Raw genomic sequence first — 23895 nt, forward strand, 5'->3', positions numbered from 1 at the left:
ATCCACTGTTATCAAAGTTACTTAACTCAAATGCATGTAGCTTACCAATAGTAGCATCTAAAGAAACTGGCATATTAGGTACAGACCTCAATTCATTGATTGTAGAGACTCGGATTGCATAAGTTGGTAGAAGGGTTCTTAACAACTTACTTGTTATATCCTTTTCTTCAATTGTTCCACCTGCTCCTTTGATTTGATTGACAATCTCCTTTAGTCTTGTACTGTATTGAGTTATGTTCTCACCTTCATTCATCCTCATAGATTCAAGTTGTCCTCTTAGACTGTCTACTTTTTCTCTTTGAACATGTTCATCTCCTCCATATACTAATATGAGCTTATCCCCCATTGCCTTTGCATCATTGCAGCCTTCTAGATCATTAAACTCCGAATCAGTCAATGCAGATGTTATTTCAATCATTGCTTGAATATGTTCTTGCTTTGCCTTTATCTCTTCCATAGTCAATGGATAGGTGCTTGGTGTGACAAAATCATTCTCCAGATAGTATATAGTATGTTCTCCAACTCCTGATAGATGTAGCTTCATCCTTTTCTGCCATGTAGAGAAACTTGACTTGTTCAGCTTCGGTGCATCCCTCTTATACATCTTTGGATCTTTAACTCAAGTGCCTTTAAACTTTCCTTCCGGAGTCCAAATCTCTGATACCAATTGATAGTTCTGATACTTAATATAAGTACATATCCAATAGCCAACAAGATGAGAGGGGGGGGGGGTGAATCATACAAACTTAATCATCCATAAAGAGATCAGATTCAACCTCGGTAACATATACTTCAGTAATATATCCAAACTGTTAAACATACAAATTCAAAAGCATATGAACAATATAAACCTCATAACACTAGATTTAATGTGGAAACCCAAATAGGGAAAAACCACTGTGGGATTTTGGACCCACTAAGAAATATACTCTTATAGAGTATGCTTAGTTAAAAGAAAATCCTGTTAAAGATTACAAACACAATGCTAGATGTGACCCGGTTAAGGGATTTCCCTTAGATTTGTTAGGATCTTCACTTTGTTAGAAGTGACCTTGTTAAAGGATTTCAAACATTGAATCAGAATGTCACCTTGCTAGAGGATTTACATATAAGACTGTTAAGTCCACTCGGTTAAGAGATTTTCTGTCACTTTCACAAAATAACAATAATAAAAATCTATCTGCAACTTCACATCTAAAATGCTAAAGCAGATTCCTATTTGTTCAATACAATCTAGACATAGAACTAATCTTGTCTATCTGTTGGGCTTCTATACTCTGCTTTTCTAACATGTCTTCAAGCTTTTGTGCTCGATAATCACTATGTAGCATCCCTGTGCATACACTTGCCCGCATGCATTGTTTATCAACAGCTTCCTATTTATAAACAATTAGATAACCGCTTAATCTCCTTGATCACATTTCCCATGATCAATCATAGCCATCAGATCTTCAATCTTGTCCAGGTTCAATGCATCTTTCGATTTGAAAACATTTTACCTCGCCTTGGAACTTGCATAATAGTCTTGGAACTTGTGCCAGGGTATTGCAGTTCAATCTGAGCTATAGATCTTTATGTCCACTTTCCTTTGCCTTAGATTCATTAACAAACTTCATCCATGGCTCACCAATCATTTAATCCACTCCAGCTCATTAGCTTCCTTCATTAAATACCGCATGTAAACATTTAATGCATTCTTTTATAGCTCGGTTACAACTCAGTAACAACTCGGTGAATACTAAACTTCACTCGGTAGACATTCCGCCTTCATTAACCGATAGCGATAACCTTAGGGTTTACTGACTAGGTTCCTTAGGGTTTACCGACTAGGTTCTTTGCTTGATAACATAGTATAGTATTAACCTTTACAATTTACAACATATGTATGATGTTAAAACAATCTAAAACATCATGATCTCATCATTGTCTAACTCGGTAGTAGTTGTCCATTGAATACCTTATTTTTCCCCTTATTCATCATATCCTTTCCTATGTCTTTCACCGACATCTTTATAATCTTCATATCATACTTCTCAAGATATGGCAACATCATACTGAATTAGAAAATCAATTTCTTGACATCAATGACAAAATAATATTATCAAGACAGTAAACATCGTTAATCAGTTATATCCATAATCATCAACAACTTTCTCAATATCCTTAAGAAATGCCAACAATCTTTCATTGTCTGTTATAATGCAATATTGCCAATAGAACCATCATTTGTCTTAAGAATTTTGCATCTTGGAGAATTAGGTTGAACATCATCAATAGGAGAAAATGAAATTATATCAACATTTGGTGTTTTAAGAGAGAAGAAATGGTTTAGGAAGCAGGTTCACAAGCTCTAGCAGGATGTCTTTTTCATGATCTCTCACAGAATGGTTTCATTTAGTTTTAGCTTAAGGTTGTGAAGGTTTAGGTTAATCATGTATAGGCTTGTTTTCTTCTTTTAAATAAGGATGCATAGGAGGAGGTCTTTTAAGTTGAACAATAGGAGAGATCGGTCACTTCCCTTTGTAAGATATAGGAGTTGGAACAGCACCATATAAAGGAGGAATGGGAGATTTAGGAAGGTGACCAATTCCATCATGAGGAGGAGGAATAGGTCTACTCTTAGGATGAATAGCTTGAAACTTGTGAGGAGGGGCATTTCTATCCTTGGGAGGAAGAGTGGACTCATCCATAGGAGAAGGAATAAATTCCTCTTTGAAAAGAATATTATTTCTTTCCTTAGGAGGAAGAATAATCTCATCCTAAAGAAGAGGTATATGATCATCAAGAGGAAGGCTAAGTGTTGGTTTTCTAGGTTTACTTAATGACCAAGTGATCTCATTTTTTTTATTTTTGATATGATTTAAAGAGATCACTTCTAGGTTGAATAGGTTGGAATTGTTTGGACAAAAAATAATCAAGACAAACATATTCATGCCTCACCATATGTTGATATATGATATTATTAACAATTATGATCTTATCATTATGAGGAAATTTTAAAAACTTATGAACAATAGAAGCTATCTCTTTCATGGAAGAGAGCCAAGGATGTCCCAACTTCACAAAAAATTGATTGGATGTAGAAATGATAGCAAACACAACATCTAATAATTTACTGCCAACATCAATAGGAAGTGTAATAGAACCAATAACAGGATAAGAGAAGCCATCAAAAAATCTAAATACCACATTAGTTTTATCATATGTCACTTGATGCAATTGCAAAGTGTAAAGAAATTATTCAATTATCACATTAACCATGCAAGCTAGATCAATAAGCACTCCTCGAGAAGGTATGCCTTTGATTTTCATAGTTATGTAAAGTGGGCCATCATGTGCTTCAATAGTCTCACTAGGATCAAATGTAATGCACAAGTCCTTAGGAGGTTCTTTTTTATCTATAAGGTTCACCATATTATTAGACTCAAGACCAACATCATTGGGAGAGAAGGCAAGATGATCAGTCTCAATCACATTAGTGGAATGGGAAGGTAAAGGATCAGTGAAAATTTGAAGGTTTTGATTAGGATCTACGGGTTTGCTTCTTTTATCATTTACACCATCCATAGATATGGTATTTTTATCAATCAAGTCTTGAATCTTACTTCTTAAAGAATAAAAAATTTCAATGTCATGACTGGGTTGATGATGGTATTGGAAAAAGGCTTTAGAATCAAAGTAAGGTGAGGATGTCTTAGATGGATCAATTGGTTTAATAGGGGGAAGTTTCAACACATTCCTTTGTAACAATTGAGACATAATACTAGGCAAAGATTCATTAAGAGGAGTGAATTATTTTCTACAGTATTTGGACAATGGAGGCACACATGTTGTTGCAGCTGCTACTTGAGTGTTATTGTTGTCATGTTGAATTTGATGAATCCCTTATTTAGTTTGAACTTCGCAAAAGTTTGTTGAGCACTTTCACTTTTATCATTCAGATTCATTGAGGAGGATGATTTTTCTAATTGACTCACAATAAGATGATAGTTGTGAAGTATTACGCACAACTGCGTAAAGGATGTAAACTCAGAAAAGAGAAGTTTATCCCTAATATCTTTTTGCAAATTAGAAATGAAAATTCTTTGAATATATTGATTAGGCACAAGAAAATAAATTTGAGAATATAAATTATTATATCTACCAATAAAATTAGTCATTTTTTATTGCATACCTTTCTTACAATGCATCAAATCAATCAAAGTAATTTCAGGACCAATATTATTGTGAAATTATTATATAAAAGCATTAGCCAATTGTTGAAAAGAAGTAATAGAATAAGGAGGCAAATAAAAATACCATTGTAAAGCTTTATCTCTTAATGTTTAAGTAAACAATTTAGCTAGCAATCTTTGGTCATGAGTAAAGTCACTACATAAAGTTTGAAATGTTTTAACATGAGTCAAGGGATCACCTTTTCCATTATAAAGCTCCAATTGAGGGACTTCTACAATTTAGGAGGGAAAACTCAGACAATGTCATTGGATAATGGGATCACTACATCAACTATGGGCACATTATACTTAGATTGATTCATAGAATCTATTTATTATTGTAAGGAAGACATTGTTTGAGCTAGATTATTGATGGTAGCTTCAGTACAAGGATTGAAATTGGACATGTTGGATTGAGATGGAGGAGTAACATTGTTGAATGAAGGAAGGGGTTGAAAATAAGAAAGGATATTGTTATAGGAAGGTAGGGGTTGAGAATAAGGAGGTGAAACATTATGATATGTAGGTATGGGAGAGGATTGGATAACAAATGGAAGGCTCATGGTAAGAGGAATGAAAGAAGAGGATTTACCCCCTTGACTAACATTTGCAAGTATGAAATTTTGTGTAGAAGTATCCATGATGTTTGATGTAAATGTGGGAACACCAACCAATGGAGTAGTCAAAGGAATGGAATGATTAACTTGACTGGGATGTTGTGTATAACCTACGGCTTTGACACAACTCTTCATGGGAATAATATTAAAATCAACAATATAATAAATACCACAAAAGATATCAACACCAAGTTTATCACTTTGAACCATTCTTTTCAATCCTTCAATCAATGGGAGAGCTTCACTTTCTGAGTATTGTTGACTCATCCATTGTTGAAGATTTTCAAATTGATTGTCAATCTTCTCCAATTGGTCAACGGAAACCCCAGTTAGTGATTCCTCCACATCATGAGAATTATCTAAAGAATAAGGATAAACAGGGACATTTGTAGGATTGGAAGAACCACCAATATTCTCATTGAAAAAGTTATCCAAATTAGGCTCCATCTCCTCGGTAATTAAACCTTGGGAAGCCTTAATTCTAAAACTTTTTCTCACGAAGATATTGTAGGCTGGACTAATAGTAGTAAAACTCATGCACTAAGGGAGAGGATTTGGAAATTTGAAGTTTGAAGTTTGAAGTTTGAAATTTGAAATTTTAATTTTGGAATCTAAGTTGCAAAATAATTGAGTAATGCAAAATTCTAGGAAAACTGATTGCTCAATTAAATGATCAAATAAAGTGAAATAATGGAACCTCCTAGGAAATTGAAATTTCAAACTAGGATTATGTAAAAATAACCTCTTATTTTTAAAATTAAAATTATCAAAAAGAGATTGAATTTTAAAATTAGGGCATTGTGAAAATAACCGCTTAATTTTAAAAATTTAAATTTTGAAATGTGGGAATTGAAGTGATCAATTTAATTTTAAAATTTAGGTTGTTTAATTAACCACTTAATTTTAAAATTTAAATTTGAAATTAAGATTTGATCCAAGATTGGAATTTTTATTTTTAATTGAAATTAGCATGCAAGTTTGAAGAAGGAAATTCAAAATTTAAACAACCCACAAGCTCAACTTGCCAAATTTTAAAAATTGGGATTTTTGAAATTAATCACTTAATTTTAAAAATTTGAAATTGAATCTTGGAGGTGAAAATTTGAATTTTGAAATTGAAACAAGAATCTCAAATCTGAAATAATTAATTCACAATTTAGAGAATCCACAACTTCAATTTTAAAATTAAAACTTAGGGTTTTTGAAATTAACTACTTAATTGTTGAAATTTGATAGAAAATTGAACATGCAAATGAAAACTTGAATTGTAAAATTGAAGAATACTCAGATCTGAAATAATTAATCCATTTAGACAAATCGCAAGCTCAATTTTGAAATTAAAACTTGTGGTTTTAGTGAATTTAACCTCTAAATTTTTAAAATTTGCAAGGAAATCAAACTTGTAAATGAAAATTTGAATTGTAAATTGCATACATACTCAGATCTAAAAACAAAAATTAGAATTAAAGGTGCAAGGAGTCGGTTCACCAAAATGTAAAAGGGAAAAAAAATTGATTTGGAAATTTGCAACATAGAAGGAGAAATCACCAAAACAATTTTTGCTTTTAGGAGGAATTCCTTTACATTCAAAAGAGGGGAGGAATCCACTAGATTCATTCACAAATCAGACGAGGACTAAATACTAAGTGATTGATTAATTATGATGTGTGTTTCCCTCTTTTGTAAGTGGTGTAGTCATGACAAGAGAGTCCTCAAAGAGAACAATCTAGACAATGCAACAAATGAAACAAAGCACAAACATCTCAACGTGATAGAGGCAGTGTAGAATAAAAAATATATTATTTCAAAAATTCAAATACAACTAGCTAGCAACATGCATGATTACAAGATTCAGCACACAGGCCAGATTACAAACATGCTCAAAAAATAGTATCCAGGCTCAACCAAGAATGCGAGCCAACTCCAGATCTCCTAAACTACATATTGATCTTCTATATCTCTAGATTTATCTTCTCTACTCTTAATTATATCGATTTATATGATATTCATAGCTCTAGAATGATTCGCATCGGCCCAAGATGGAACAACTGTCGATGAAGAAGATGTAATGTGTAAAACAAAAAGGTCAACCTCCACCAAAGGAATCCCTTCGGTAACAACATAGAATGAAGTGTGGACCCCTAAGGAAGGTCTTCCATAAGCCAAGGAACGTTGGAAGTAATGAAATTAGGCTCTGCAAGATACAAAAATGATCTACAGGATTCTCCATTAGCAAATAGGTCCAAGCAATTCTGGTCCTCTAAGCTAGAAAACTATCCCAGATTCTGGAAGAAATAACTTGCTGGAAAAAGATGCAAATGTCCCATGGACTTGGGATAAGGAAGATGAACATGTCCACAAACAAAATCCATCTCCACAAGATCCGGTGTGCAAATGCAAAGAAACGCAAAAAGAATTGTTGAAACTGTGAAACAAAAAGAAAATGTTTTTGGTTGATGTAAGATTGCCAAGAACCACGGATGCTCCTGCATTAGTAAGTTGAAATATTGATTTAGAGTAAAGTGTTGAAATTGGAGATAAAACTGAGAAAATAATGAGCTATAGGTTCGAGATTTTGTCATGCACCTAGATCTGAGTAATATAAGTTGATTCGGATCTACCCTATGAAAATACCCCAAAAGAAGGGACCATGAAGTGGAAACATGGTCCTCCAAATTTTTTGCACTCCAAAAAGGGTTGTTTCATCTCTGTGTTTGAAGCTTTTTCTAAGAAGTATAGTTGCGCACCTGTTTCTTGTACACAGAAAGAAAGGGAAATAGGTTGGGAATAGGGGCTTGCCTTAGGTCAAACCCTGGTTTTGGAATTAACCATGAAATTGAGAAAAATGTAATTGAAATGACTGAAAGGAAAGGTTTTCCTTTTGAGGGAGATATTGAATTATGACTGAAAATTGAAAAATTATACCTCCTTGTGAAGTTTTGCTTGCCTCCACATGGAATTAGGATTTCATGAAATAGGATGTAGATCTCCACTTCAATGCTTGAATCTTGACTTTATTGTTGCTCAAAGGCTTGAAGGAAGACTAAAAACGCTCAATTTCTCTTGAATTATTGATTGCTTTATCTCATGTGTGTGCTCAAACTCTTCTTGAATGTGATTGATAGATAAATATTCAAATGAGATGGGAAATCCTCTTTATATACTATCATGTCGGTAAAATTGATTAATTTTTCGACATGAGATGACACAGAGAGAGGAATCCTGCTCAAATTCAAAATGCTAAAATGGGTTTAAAGAGGGCCCAATTTAGGGAGGACCATGGCAACACGCCCTGGTCCTAGTGAGGACCAAGGTGCCATGCCCTAATCCTGCCCTATTTTGGGTCAAGATCAAGGTGCCCAAGGGGGTGCCAATCAAGGTTTTTGATGTTTGTGATGTGCATGAGCATAATCAGGTCTTCAACTAGGCCACGGGTCGCAAACACTAAGTGAAGATCCAAATGCAATCAAAATTGCAAGGGGGTGCAATTTTAGGACGCTGCAGAAAGTCAGTGAGTTAAAAGGGGTCATAAATAAATAAATAAAATTTATTCATTTCACCCACACATGGTAATTAAATAAATTTAAAAATTATTTAATTAGAGAGATTCAGAATTGGGGATTAAATAATTATTTAATCATGAGGGAAAGACTAGTTAGGGTAATTAAACAATGAAGATTGTTTAATTAAAAGAGAGATCAAATAATTTAAATAATTATTTAATCATAGAATAACAATTGAGTTGAGTGATTAATGAATCAAGGTTAATTGATTAAAAAGAGATAATGATGAACATCAATTAAATAATAAAGATTATTTAATTAATGGTTTAGAAGAACAATAATTAAATAAATAAAAAATATTTAATTATTAAAAGAAGAATATTAGTACTAATTAAATAATAAAATTATTTAATCAATTTAGATCAAAAGTTAGTGAAAAGTGTCATCGAAGAGCTAAGACAAATTTTAATATCTACATAAACATCTTTGAGTGTCTAGTTGCAAGGCATATGCACATGCGCTTAGGGTGAAGAAGTCAAAGTTGGAGAATAAGACTGTAAAAGATATCTTCATTTCCTATGGCACAAGTGTGAAAGAATACAAGATTTGGGACCTTGTGGCTAAGAGATTTTTGTGTTCGTTTTAGAGAATTTTTCTTCTTCCATAGTATTGCAACCAAATAAAGATGGAAAAAAAGATTTGGTTCAACTAACCCCAAAGATCAAAGGTTGAATCAAAAACCAACAAAGGACCTACTAAGGAAGATAACTTAGACCGTTTAGAAAAAGAGATAGAAACTCCACCTTAGTCATTACGGAGGTCCACTTGGGAAAGACAACAACCAAAAAGGTATACACACTTTGATTTGAGATGTATTTTTGCTTTGATTATTAACATTGATGAGTTTAGGATTGTAAATCAAGATTTGGGTATGGATGATGTCGAGACATGGAAGGAAACAACAGATGAGGAGAATGTTGCTTTGAAGAAAAATAACACACGAGACCCAGTATCCTTATATGATGGATGGAGGCCTTTTGGATGCAAATGGGTGTTCAAAGGAAAAATAATGTATGATGGCAATGAGAAGTACAAGACAAGATTGGATACAAAAGATTATTCTTAGATTGATGGAATAGATTATGGTAAGATTTCCTCCCCTGTAGAAAAGTTGACATCCATTTAGTTTATGTTCTCTCTTACTGTACAATATATGATTTTGGGGTTGAGAAGATGGATGTGAAGACAAAATTCCTCTATCATTATTTTGAGGAAGATATTTATATGAAATGGCTAGAACCCTACATTAAGAAAATTAAATCTAATATTTGGTTTAAAACTTGAAAAAAAATTTGTATGGTCTTAAGAAATCTTCCACGATGTGGTTCTAATAACTACATTCTTTCATGTTAAATTTGGGATTTTTATATCCAAATTAGACCATTGTATCTTTTATAGCATGGGCGTACAATTGTATTCTTAGGCACGGAGATTGGGAGAGATAGAATGAATATAAAAATTTAGTTGGTCTAGATAATGTGAACTCAATGTTAGAAAGGTATAACATAACAAATTAAAATTCATCGTGTGTTCCTATTATAATGGAGACAGAGTTATTTTTGAGTAATGTTTAACTTCTCTTAGTGAGATGAAGGATACAAGTAGAGGACCTTAAGATAGTTTAGTCATGATTTTAATATAACATGTAGTCTATACAAGACTAAACATTTCCCAAGTAGTGGTTTTCCTTAGCTAATTTATGGCTAATCTTAGATGAGTGCATTAGAATGTAGTTAAGAGGGTCTTCAAGTATTTGTTTGAAGATATTGACAATAGATGATCCACTAATGGATATGTTTCCACTATGTTCCATGTTGCAATCATTGGATGACTAAGCGAAAGGCTATGGTTACTTTGTCCAATAAATAAATAGACTACATGCAAGCAAATCATGTTTGTAAGGAATTCATTTGGCTTCGTAGGTTTTGTCTAGATGTTTGGGTAGAGGCATGAGCTATTATGATTAATTGTGACAATTAAAGTGACATATATCTAACAAAGAACCCAACCTCATGCAAGGATAAAGCATATTGATATACAACACCATTTTCTTTGAGATATGTTAGAGGATGGGAGGGTGATGCTAGAAAAATTGACACTTTAAAGAATGTTGTAGATGCAACAACAAAGTCAGTGAACACAAAAATTCAATTGCTATGAGTCAATGAGCTTCTCTACCCCTAGCAATTACATAAATCATGTTGATACTCCCTTTGTTTCCCTTGCAAGGTGATCAAAAAGTGGGAGAATGTTTGGAAAGGTGTCTCAACCTTAATCCTCATATTAAGATTACAAAAGGTGACTGGATATAAAATGGAAAAACTCAATTTTTAGGTTATAGGCTTATTTTTTGCCAAAATAAAAGTTTCCTATTGATCGACACTGTTGGAATCAAGGATCACTGAGAGGGGGCGGATCAATGATCCACCAGTAAAAGGATTTTCAAATTTAACTTTTAACCACCAGAAGCATACACTTAAAACTGAAATGCAGAAACAAATAACAAACAACCACAAGATCATAACACCAATATTTTAACATGGAAACCCAAATGGGAAAAACCATGGTGGGATTTGAACCCATAATATTATTCCACTATGGCAAGTAGAAAAATAATATTACAAATGAGAATGCACAAGCATTCAAGCACACTGCTCAAATGTAATTGCTCAGAGGGCTACAACCCTCAGGGAAGTTTAACTGACTTAAACAGATGATTAAAATGTATGAACTTTGAAATAGCATCTACTATGCTTGGATGAGTTTCAGTTGAGCACAAATTAATTGACTGGATCACCTTCTCTATTATGCTTTGTTCTATCGTGTACACTAGCTCGGTCAACTACCAGATCAAGAATGGGCACTTGAAACTATGCCAAAATGGATTCTTGATCACCTCTCGCTCGCATACAATCACATCATGTATCAAAAAGATCACCCACACCAAATTTATATAATGGTAACCACAAAATAGGTTATACATCATGTCGACCTGAAGATGTAGCATGTAGATACATATCGACTTGATTGGATCCAAAAAGATAAATCCAGATCACCAAAATAATAGCAAAATTATGTGTTTAAGCCGACTCAATCAACAAAAACATGATTCAATGCACCACAATCACTGGAAGGCTTCCGGACCCAAAAATAATTTGTTCTTCTTGAAATACTAGTTAACACACTACCGATTAACACCTACTTCCAGATAAGAAAAATTACAACCACCAAAACGAATCTCCATGAAGAGTTGCCATCAATGACAACCCTAAACCAAAAATTAGTCACCAGAAATCATCGGATGAGTGTCAATTGCCAACAGACACTTCCAACAATAATGCTTGTTGCATAGATCTCTTTGAGTGTTTCAATTTTGTTTAAAAAAGTGGGCTAATCGATCCATTAGATCAAAATTTGTGGCCTTTGAAAGTTTTCATAAAAAATGTAAAAAGTTATATTTGTGTTATCTTTGTTGGGTGTTGATTTGAGCACCACTTTTGGGTGGGTTTAGCTCATGGTTTTCTAATAATAATTTGATGGTTTATGGTTTTTTATTTTGTTTATATTATGTTCTTGATATGGAGGTTGTGTGCACAATTTTTTTGATATTGTTAAGTTGTAGGAATTCCTCCATGCTTTGAGTGTGGGGTTTTCTCTTGGAAGGATTTTCCCCATGTATACCTATATTATGATATTTTTTTGTTTATTTTCTATTTGAATATGTTTCTACTTTATGTAATTGTTAAAAGATTAAAATTTTCATAAAACTCTCCTTAGAATATTAATGAAGGAAGAATATCTATGTACATCACTGTAAAGTGGAAAATTGGGAGCTTAGCAAATTCACTACATGGAAGGGGGAAATCACTAAGTTGATTTTCACTTGGAAGACTTTACATTAAAAAGAGGGAATAAATCCACTAGATCCAATCCTAAATGACACAAGGATTGAATACTAAGTAGATTGATTGTGTTTGGAATGTAATTGACCCTCTTTTCTAAGTTGATTAATTGAATTAAGGCAAAGTGCTGAAAATGAAGACAAAGTAAGAAGAAACAGTGAGCTATAGATTCAGGATTTCATTGTGCACCTAAATCTGAGAAGTTTAAGATGTTTCAGAGCTACTTTGTAAAATTTTCCAAAATTTGCAAGGACCATGTGTCCAGACCAGGTTGCCCCCAACTTGATCCTCCAAACTTTCGCGCTTTGAAAAGGGTTTTTCTATTTCTACAAATAAAGCTTAATTCCATAAGTACAGTTGTGCACCTACTTCCTCCACACAAAAAGAAGGAAGAGGTTGGGAATAGGGGTTTGCCTAAGTCAAACCTTGATTTGGAATCAACCTTGAAATAAATACTACAAAGGCTTGAAATAAATGATGGAAAGGTATACCTTTAGATCTGCAATACATGATGATGATGTTTTTCTTCTTAGATGTAATCACATAAGTTGTATGAAATGGCATGAATATGACAAGACCCTAACACACACATGCTTCTCCCTACAGTGTTGTAAGTTGATACACACCAAAGACATATGTTGCAGTGATGATAAAAGGTCCTAGCCAATTAGGCTCAAATTTGCCTTTAATGGTCTCTATGGCCTGAGTATTCTTAGGATTTTCTTTCAGGACCAACTCTCCTATCTCAAAGTATTTCCCTTTGAATTTCTTGTTGTAACTATGATGGAGACAATTCTGATATTCTTACTGTATATGGTGAAAATGGATAACAATAATAACAATATTGAAAGACTAAAATGGATTCAACCACCAAACCCTAGCCTAACAAATGAACAAAGATCCACCATAACATATGAAGATAACCTAAGACAATGCAAAATAACTCAAAATCTCAAAGATTATACCATCACATGTCCAATAGGGTTTTGATCTCCATTTTTCCTATCTCCATTGATCTTGCTTGATATATTTGCTCTCAGATTTTTATATGCACAAGAGCTCAACAAAGAACGGAATGTGGTTGCAAGTAGGATCGTAGTGTAGCAAGTTGCATGAAAGATCATTAGCATGAGTGATTAGGGTTTGACAATGAAGAAAGCATCTCCTTAAATAGTAGACACAATATGAAATGGAGGGTTAAGATTGAGAGGTGTAAAAAGAGAGGTCGGCTAGGATTAGAGGGTAGGTATAAGAAATACCAAAATAATGAAAGGGGTAGGTAGTGTATGAATTAAGAGATGAATGACATGTGTCATGTGTAGAAAAAGATAATGAATTAATTAAATAAAGAAAGATTTATTTAATTAATAGAAGAAGTGGGACAATTAAATAAATAAAATATTTATTTAATTTAGGAAAGGGATAATTTAAATAAATAAATGTATTTATTTAAATGAGAAATAAGGCTAGAAGAGGATAAATGAATTAATTAAATAAATAAAGATTTATTTAATTAATAGAAGAATTAGGCTTAGATAATTAAATAAATAAAATATTTATTTAATTAAACATGACAATTTTGAGTGTCTACATTTTGCCCCTCTTTGAGACAATGCGGCTTGTCGCGTTGTTTCAAAGAAGATAAGATGAACTGATACAGAGTTGCCCCAGTATGGGAATAATATGCCCCCTCGAGAGATTGGATGAAAATGTCTGAAAAGATTGCAGACAATCTCTCGATAAGAAAGAAAGGCTAGAATGGACTGACCGGATAAAGTGACAAAGTCACTGGATAAAGAAGACTGACTCGGGAAACGAAGGCTAGGGGTAGTCTATAAGATAGACCACAGGGGAAAATACATCCTCATTGTCATCCACACCCCTAGAAGATCACAGTGCAGAGCGAGAAAAGAGCAGCAGCAGTCAGCAGCGATGGCATTCATTCATAGATTCGACCGTGTCCGCCGATTCCAGCGACCAGCCGATGCAGGAGAGCCGGTAAGTACCCGAAAACCTCCTCGTATTTTCACACATTTCGAGTTTTGTCATAAATACATGTTTAGGAGCAATAAATGCGCTAGGAATAGGATAGTTTAAAAGTGCAAAAACGCGCAACCGCATCTGTGTCAGTGCTAGGCGCGTCTGTGTCCGACAGGCGTGTCTATGTCGGGTCCAAGCGCGTCTATGCCTGGAACCACGTTTGTGCTGAATGCGGACGCGTTTGTGAAATGTAGCAGCGTCTGTGATTTTTAGAAGCGTTTCTGTCATGTAGGGACGTCTGTGTTCCCTGGTCGCGTTTGTGTCTGTCATAGGCACGTTTGTGTTCAAAAAACGTGTCTGTGTTTCAGAAGCGCGTTTATGCAGTCTATAAGCGCGTTTAGGAGTTAAAAGCGCGTTTGTGTTGTAAAAGTGTGTTTGTGTGTTTAAATGCATGGTTTGAGTCTTTTAGGTCAAATCGGCAGTTCTGTGATGAACATACGCTGTCGATTGGATAAGCTACTGAGAGGATACACTCAAGCAGGTCCTCTAGGAAGACTAGGATAGATCAAGGCACTTTGTGATGAACAGGGAGCACCAGGATAGGCAGCACTTTGTGATGAACAGGGAGTGCGAATGTGAGTGACACTTTGTGATGAACAGGGAATGTCACACACGTAGTACTTTGTGATGAACAGGGAGCACTACTAGGGTAGATAGCAACACTTTGTGATGAACAGTGAGCGTCACTAGGATAGATAACCAGATGCATTTAGGTAGCAAGTAGCATTTTGTGATAAACAGTGAATGCCACGATAACTGACAAGATTGATTGTGTGACTGCAGGAGTATTTTCCGATGTTAGAGTCACGGGAGAGATTCCCGTCGACTCAGAGACTGCGACCAGAGTTGTCGATCCAGGACATGATTTCCATTGAGGAGATGGGTCTCACACATATGCTCTATGTGCCCGAGTTTCGGGCAAACATGGGGTTGCTGACTGCGTTTGCCGAGAGATGGCACTCGGAGACGTGCACGTTTCACCTGGCGATGGGTGAGATGACAGTGACATTAGAGGATGTGTACAGGATACTACATATCCCTATTGATGGAGAGTTGATTCCCTATGACCGTGACGGTGACAGGGAGGCATTGAGATGGGTGTTTCAGGATCCCAGTTTGGAGATGCGAGCAGGTCATGTAGCCTGGGATACCATGACTGCCACAGGTTTAGCATTGCCGGCAGTTGTTGGGGGAGTCATCAGTGGGTATTTGTGTCCAGACAGGGCCACACGAGGATTGGCAGTGGGTTGGGGAGGGGCATTGGAGATGCTGATGGCAGAGCACACTAGGTATGCATGGGGGCCATGTGTCCTGGCACATTTGTATTATGAGCTGCATCAGTTTGGGTACCACGGGTCAGTGGGTTTGGGCTGCGGCGTGACTCTCTTGCAGGTGTGGGCTTATGAGCACCTTCCCATCACACGACCCATTCATTTCAGAGGCAGAGGACAAGGACGGAGTTTCGTGCACCTGTATGACATGATCACATCCTAGCCTCGGATTGGGAGATTGGAGCATTGGAGGCGAGTCATTGATGATATAGACATGGTCATCTGGAGGCCATACCTGGGGTGCGAGGAGTGGGAGGATGACGCGCTGGAGCTACCCTATGTGTTCAGGAGCAGGTATCTGATTGGGCGGACGCCCTATATTCTGGAGAGGCAGCTTGTTGACAGGGTGTGCAGGCAGTTTGGGCGGATCCAGCGGATGCCACGAGGCTCGGGCATGTATGCCCGTACGGTCAGAGATCAGGTGTAGTTTGGCCCACTGCTATCATATGATCAGGTGGTGATGCAGCTAGCGGAGATGATGCCGATGCCATGGGACATGTGGCCAGAGGTAGATGATGCAGGGATGGACGCCGAGTACTCTGCATATTGGGCAGAGCATCCGTTTCCCAGGTTGACAGATCCGGCAGAGCCACTGGATGGAGAGGGTGGAGGAGATGATGATGATGGAGGAGGGGATGGAGGTAGGGGCCGGCGGAGGCGGAGGGGAGTGGTGGGAGAGAGGCGGGTAGCACCTCGGAGGGAGGGAGGATAGGAGAGAGCAGCTCCAGTGGTGAGAGAACGGGGTGGATTGCCCCTACAAGTGCCAGCAGCACAGGGTCCTAGACAAGGACCGAGACAGGTACAGGCAGAGGGACAGAGATAGGTACAGCCACAGGTACCTATACAGGCACAGGGACAGGTGCAGGCAGAGGCTGGGGGACAGACACCTGTAGGGGAGGAGCTACAGGCAGAGGCTGAGAGCGGAGACTCTGAGGAGGATGAGGTGTTGAGGCTGCGGGAGATCTGCCAGGGCCAGGCAGATGAGATTGAGGATCTGGTGCAGGAGAGAGACCATCTCAGGATCAGGGTCTGAGACACAGAGCGGGAGAGGGATCAGGCCATCCAGAGATACACAGAGGCCGAGACAGCTCTGAGGGCAGGGAGGCGGGCAGGAGAGGATGCAGGGGCAGGCTACGCATATGTCTTGCGAGCCGGAGAGGAGATCGCCTACTGGAGGGATCTATACTATGCAGTCATGCCAGCAGATCAGCGGGCTAGGAGCTTCCATAGATCGTCGCGCACAGCGACGGCTACGGGAGGGAGTCGCAGGAGACAGGCATCCAGCAGTGGAGTCATGGGGCCTCCACCACCACCAGAGCGACAGGGGGATCCTGGGGCGGGGCCATCTATAGCTCAGACTCCGTCGAGGCGAGGCGGCTCCGAGGGAGGGAGTTCCTCATAGCTATAGTGGGCTCCCATTGTATCAGTATATGTACCATTGTTGTATTGTAGACACCTACGGGTGATTCTTTTGTAGCCATATGATTCTTTTGACATCATTGTATCATGACACTTTTGATTATATATGAGATGATTCATTTTGCGGCAGCTATATGCATGTGTACCTTAGGTGATGAAATGTTCTTATGTGATACATGTTTTATGATATGCATGCTTATATGATGCAATGCAATATATTTTTGTTCTTTTATGTTGTATATGTGATGCATGATGCAAATGTGAATGTATGTAATGCAAATGAATATGATAATGCAAATGATTATTTACATAATGAAAATGTGAGATGTGCTAACATGTGTTGTATGCAGGATGTGATGCAATTGTGATATCTATATGTATGTATGAAATGCTTATATGTGGTGATGCAGGTGCAACTATATGAAATGCAAATGTTTTTGGTGTGTCATTATACTCAGTCATGTGATAGCGGGCTACACAGACTCGAGAAGGACAATGGAAGTCAATCAAGAAAGGGGGATGGAAGACAGAAGATATGAACGTGAAAGAGCTTCTTGTGCGTTATCATCATTGAGCTTTATTATGGCAGGTAGGTTATGACAATCGAGGCATTTGTTCGGCCCAGAAAGTCATTGTACCTATTTGCATGGAGATAAGACAGTCACAAACAAGGAATGCCCCAGTTCATACTAGACTCACAGTGTCCTCATATCCTTGGACAAGTCATAGCATTACTAAAAGACAATCCACAGACAGCAAATGCAAATAGGTGACGATACCCCATCCTCGCCTTTCTAGTCAAAGATATCCTGGAGATAGAATCTCTAGTCAAAGACATCCTGGAAAAGCTAAAAGACATGTCACCAAAAAGATAAAATCAAAAGAAAACCAAGAGTCAACACCAACATCCACTGTAGTCCTCAAGTTTAGTGTCTCTTGTCACTTGTATAAGTCTTATTTGATTATGGTCACAATGTTCTTTCACAAAAAGGATAGATAGCACTGAACCATATGTTGTCTGAGTCTGTTGAAAGATTTGATTAGTTGAAGCCCATTGTTGCTGCTGTGTCTTATCTGAAACTGACTGAATCCATGAAACTGATACTTTATTGCGGAGAAGATGGAACTTTATTGCGGATCTGTGATGCCAATGTTGCTTTATTGCGGATTGTGTGCGGATAGACTTGAAGGAAGCTGGAAGAAACTGTACTCCTCAAAACATGTGATGTTCTCAGTTCCACACCCATCACTAGACGTAGGATTTTGCCTTAGCCACAGATAGGATCTGATTTATTATGGATGAAAAGGGAGTGAAAAGGGAGGGTTATGGATGGCTAACCAATCTTAGGTAGATCAATAACAAGCCATGATGGGAATGGGTAAGTTTATTGTGAGCGAATAAGTTGTGAGTGTGTGCAAAGTGAAAGGATGAAAGTGAATCTTGAAGGAGGGAGGAGCAAAGTCCCTACGCATGGCGCTGGTGACCCAGTTTTCACCATGGTACTTGCCCAGGGCGCCACCGAAGTGGTTTTCACCGTTGGACGAAATTATTTCTCTTTACTTTTTTCAATTTTTCAATGTTTTTCGTGTCACAAGGCGCCTGTTGGCCAGGTTTTCACCAAGTAACGATTTTTTTGTTTTATAATTTTTTTTTTGTATTTTTGAAATTTTTGATTTTTTTTTTGTATTTTTGCATTAAGATGCTCTGAAAAGCTATGTGTAGAACCTGCGAAGGTGCATGCTGTTGATAGGATCCTCCAAGGGTTCACCTTCTGTAGTTGAGAGCTGATATGCCCCAGATCCATATACTGCTGTGATGATGTAAGGACCAAGCCAGTTGGGTTCAAATTTGCCCTTCTTATCTCTATCTTGCTGATTTTTGGGGTTCTCTCTGAGGACTAAGTCACCTACCTCAAATGTACGAGGCTTGACCTTGTGATTGTAACTGCAACTCATTCGTTGTTGGTAAGCCTTGAGATGATTAAAAGCAGTGTGTCGTCGTTCCTCCAGCAGTTCTAGTTCTTGTAAGCGAGAGACCCTGTAGTCTTCATCGTTGATTATGTTTCTCAAGGAGACCCGTAAAGAAGGTAGCTCAACCTCGATAGGCAAGATGGCTTCAGTGCCGTAGACAAGTGAGTAGGGTGTAGCTCCTGTAGGCGTGCGGACACTTGTTCGATAGGCCCAAAGTGCAGGATTGAGTTGGATATGCCAGTTACGGCCAGCGTCGTTGACTGTCTTTTTAAGGATTTTGAGAATTGTTTTGTTAGACGCCTCAGCTTGGCCATTACCTTGGGGGTAGTATGGTGTGGAGAAACGGTGAGAGATATGGAAGCGCTCACAGAGTTCACGAACATCCTGGTTCTTGAAAGGACGCCCGTTGTCAGTAATAATGGAAGTAGGAATCCCGTATCGGCAAATGATGTAGTTCAGGATGAAAGTAGCGATTTGTTTCCCAGTAACTTGTGTGAGAGGTACGGCTTCAATCCACTTTGTGAAATACTCTGTGGCTATGATAATGAATTTATGTCCATTGGAAGAAGGAGGGTGAATCTTGCCTATGAGATCAAGTCCCCACTGACAAAAGGGTCAAGGAGATGCAAGTGGCTGTAGTTCCTGTGCTGGTGCATGTATGAGGTCTCCATGAATTTGACACTGCTTACACTTCTTGACAAACTGATATGCATCTTTTTCCATAGTAGGCCAGTAGTATCCAGTCCTGATGAGTTTCTTGGCCAAGGTAGGACCACTAGTATGCGGACCACATATCCCTTCGTGTACTTCTCGTAACGCAATTTGAGCTTCGTCACTCTCTAAACATCTAAGGAGGGTGCCATCTAGACCTTGTCGGTATAGGATATCAGCTAGGATAACGTATCGGGAGGATTGGTGAATGAAAGTGCGGCGTTGGTTGTTCGATAGATCGGGAGGTAAGATATTGTCGCGAAGGTATGTGAATATGGAACCATATAACTGGGATTCAGGACCAACAACACATATCATTTCCGTAGGAGTGATCTCATATGACGGAATCAGCAAGTTGTCAACCAGGAACTCATAGCGAGTCTCATTTTGCGGTAGATCAATGAGCGAAGCAATTGTAGCCATGGCATCAGCAGCACGATTCTGTTCTCTTGGTATCTGTTCAAACTCTATCTTTGCAAAGTGCTGTTTCAGATCATCTACCAGTTGTTTGTAAGGCATTATCTTTTCATCTTTTGTTTGATAATCATCAGTTGCTTGACGGATGACCAGTTGAGAATCCCCAAAAACACGAAGCTCTTGGATCTTCCACTGAACTGCAATTCTTAGCCCCATTGTTAATACCTCATATTCCGCTATATTGTTAGTGCAAGGAAATGATAAGTGGTATGACTTTGGTATAGAATCGCCCTGGGGAGTTATAAAAAGTATACCTGCTCCTGCCCCATGCTGTGTGTATGAGCCGTCAAAATATAGTTGCCATGGCTTTGCAGGTGATATCGTTAGAATGGACTCATCTGGAAATTCTGACTGTACAGGAACATCATCTATCATGGGAGCATCTGCCAGTTGATCTGCAATTACTTGTCCTTTAATTGCTTTTCTATCGACATACTCGATGTCAAATTCACTCAGAATCATTACCCACTTGGCCAGCCGCCCAGTAAGTGTAGCTTTGTTGAGAAGATATTTTAGTGGATCAATTCTGGCAATCAACTTAGTCTTGTGAGTAAGCATATAATGTCGTAATTTTTGTGAAGCGAAGACCACAGCGAGACATGCACGCTCAATTGGTGTGTAGTTTAGCTCATATCCCACCAATGTGCGACTGATATAGTAAACTGCTTTTTCCTTGCCGTCAGGTATTTGCTGTGCTAGGAGTGCCCCCAGTGCTGTCGGAGTAGCTGATATGTAAAGTAGCAATGGTTGATCTGGAATTGGTGGCATCAAAACTGGCGGGTTCAAAAGATAGTCTTTGAGCGTCTGAAAAGCCTGTTGACAGTTCTCATCCCATTTGAACTTGATGTTTTTGTGTAGCAGGTGCTGGAAAGGGTTACACTTATCTGCAAGTTGTGCTACGAATCTTCGTATGGACTGGAGTCTCCCTTGTAAAGACCGAAGTTGACTGATATTCTTGGGTGGCGACATGTCCAAGATAGCCTTGACCTTTGCTGGATCAGCTTCTATTCCTCTTTTAGACACAATGAATCCCAGGAGCTTCCCGGAGGTTACTCCAAAGACACATTTCTTTGGGTTTAATCTTACCTTGTATTTTTCCAGCCTATCAAAAGCAACTGAAAGTATGTCCAAGTGTGTATTTTTGTCTATTGATTTAACCAAAAGGTCGTCAACATAATCTTCCACCGTTACATGCATGAGGTCATGGAAGATAGTAGACATAGCTCGTTGATACGTGGCACCTGCATTTTTCAGCCCAAAGGGCATGACATTCCAGCAGAAGGTTCCCCATGGACAAGTGAATGATGTTTTATGTTGATCTTCAGGTGCAATCTTGATCTGATTATATCCAGAGAATCCGTCCATTAAAGATAACATCTCATGGCCTGCTGTGAGATCAACAATTAAATCAATGTTTGGTAATGGGAAATCGTCCTTCGGACAAGCCTTGTTGATATCCCTGAAGTCTGTGCATATTCGGATGCTGCGATCTGGTTTGCTGACAGGTACTAAATTGGAAATCCATTCAGGATAATCAATTGGGCATATGAATCCGACATCCAATAATTTCTCCAGTTCTGCCTTGACTAGCAATGCCACCTGTGGATGCATTTTCTTCAATTTCTGCTTTACTGGTTTTGCCCCCGGTTTGACTGTTAAATGATGCATTACTAAATCGGGGTCTAGTCCAGGCATATCAGCATAAGACCATGCGAAGTTGACTTGTCATTCCTTAAAGAAGCTTATGAATCTTGCTTTTTCGGTCTCTGTCAATGATTGAGCCAAAAATATGTTGTGTGGAACCTCTGCTGTACCAATGTTTGTCTTTATAGTCTCCTCTACCAACATGGATGATTTTTCCTCGTATGATGTTGGGAGAATGTCAAGCCTTCCATCTTCGGGCGCCTTAGAGAGGTTTTCACCCTCAGATACGTCCTTTCTTTTTACTTTTTTAGAGTCAGATAGCGCCACAGTGTGGTTTTCGCCATAAGAACCTTGTTTTGTTTTTATTTTCACATTTTTGCGACTAGAAGGCCCGACACCCTCACCAAAGTATGCCATGTTATTAAGCTCTATGGCGTATCCTGCTTTATGGTCTCCAAGAGGAAGATCATCGCGAATGCCAAGATAATCGACAATAGCTTCATCATTTTGAAATGTATCAAGCTGTGCTGGTCCATCCTGATCCCAGTCAATGAGTTGGGGGTGAACGAGGGGAAGGTCTTTAGTGTTTTTAGAGTCCGCAAGGCTAATAGTGAAGATGTGGTTATATTCAGGTATGTCCAGATAGTCATCGAGGTCGTCAATGGCACTCTCCTCATCAGTTTCGATCGTGAGTGAGTCCAAATTATCATTACTAGTAGCACCCTCAGGGACAGGTGTCCTCATCCTATGTGATCTTGACCTAGGGCCTTGAAACGACAACTGTGCGGGATCCTTATGGGTTGGTTCTTGACCGACTCTGAATTTCTTGTAAAAATCCTCCTCCTCTGTAGGTTCCTCTGGCTCTCTAAATGTCTCGTTGAGCTCATAGTCGCTGGAGGATTTGTCTGAACCCCATTCCCATTCGTTGGAATCTGTAGAATAGTCATCTTCTTGTTGAACTTCAGCCACTTTGACTTGCCATATCTGTTTTGTTCTTTTATTTTGAATCGTGGGATTTAGAAAACCAAGCCCCTTGGAGCGTTCCCTTCTTGTAGTTAGCTCAGGTTGTAAAGGCTCCATGACACCTTCTTTGCATAGTCTGAGAGGACTTTTTCCATCATACCCGAATCTTTGCAGAATTTTGAAACCTTTGCCATAGTTCTCACAGGGTATTATAATTTGATCATGTGTATCATCTTCAGCGTCCTTATATAGCATTTTATATAAATTTTCTTCCTCTAGTTCACCCCATTTTTGAAAGACGGTAGGATCCCATTTGAGTAGCATGATGGAGATTTGCTTATTAGGATGTGGCCTCCCATATTCCTTGGGGGAGTTCATGACTTGTCGTAAGAACATTGTTTGATTCAGAGTGTATTCTCCCATGCCTTTGTCTTGAAACTTGGCTCTAAGTTCACCTTGTTTGGATGTCAAGGGCTTTAATGACTCAGGATCAATATATGCTGAAGAAGGAGTAGCCTCACGATTGCTGGGAATGATAGTCTCAGTATGCGATCTCAAGTTATTGCAATATATGAATGGATTTGGATCACCATTGACCGTTACCTCAACTCCATTATGAGGAAACTTTATGCACTGATGGTATGTTGATGGGACTGCCCTCATTTCATGAATCCACGGACGTCCTAGCAATATGTTATACGTGAGGTCTAGATCCAGGACTTGACAAACCACGTCTTTTGTGACTGGCCCTATTCTTAGTGGTAAGATGACCGTGCCCTTGGACGAACGCTCTTCATCATCATAAGCCTTAATAGTGATTTGGTTTGTAGCATTCACAGCTTTGTCAGAATATCCCAATTGTCTGATGGTGCTCAATGTACAAATATTAAGACCTGCTCCTCCATCTATCAGGACTCGTTTTATTCGGTGTTTATGTATGAAGGCTTCAATGTGTAGAGGTGCATTGTGAGGCTGACTTATGGAGGCGTCATCGGCTTCTGTGAATGTGAGGGAGTGTGGAACGGATAGGTATCCCACCATGG

The sequence above is a fragment of the Cryptomeria japonica genome, chromosome 3 (assembly GCF_030272615.1).
Source record: "Cryptomeria japonica chromosome 3, Sugi_1.0, whole genome shotgun sequence".
Lineage (NCBI taxonomy): Eukaryota > Viridiplantae > Streptophyta > Pinopsida > Cupressales > Cupressaceae > Cryptomeria > Cryptomeria japonica.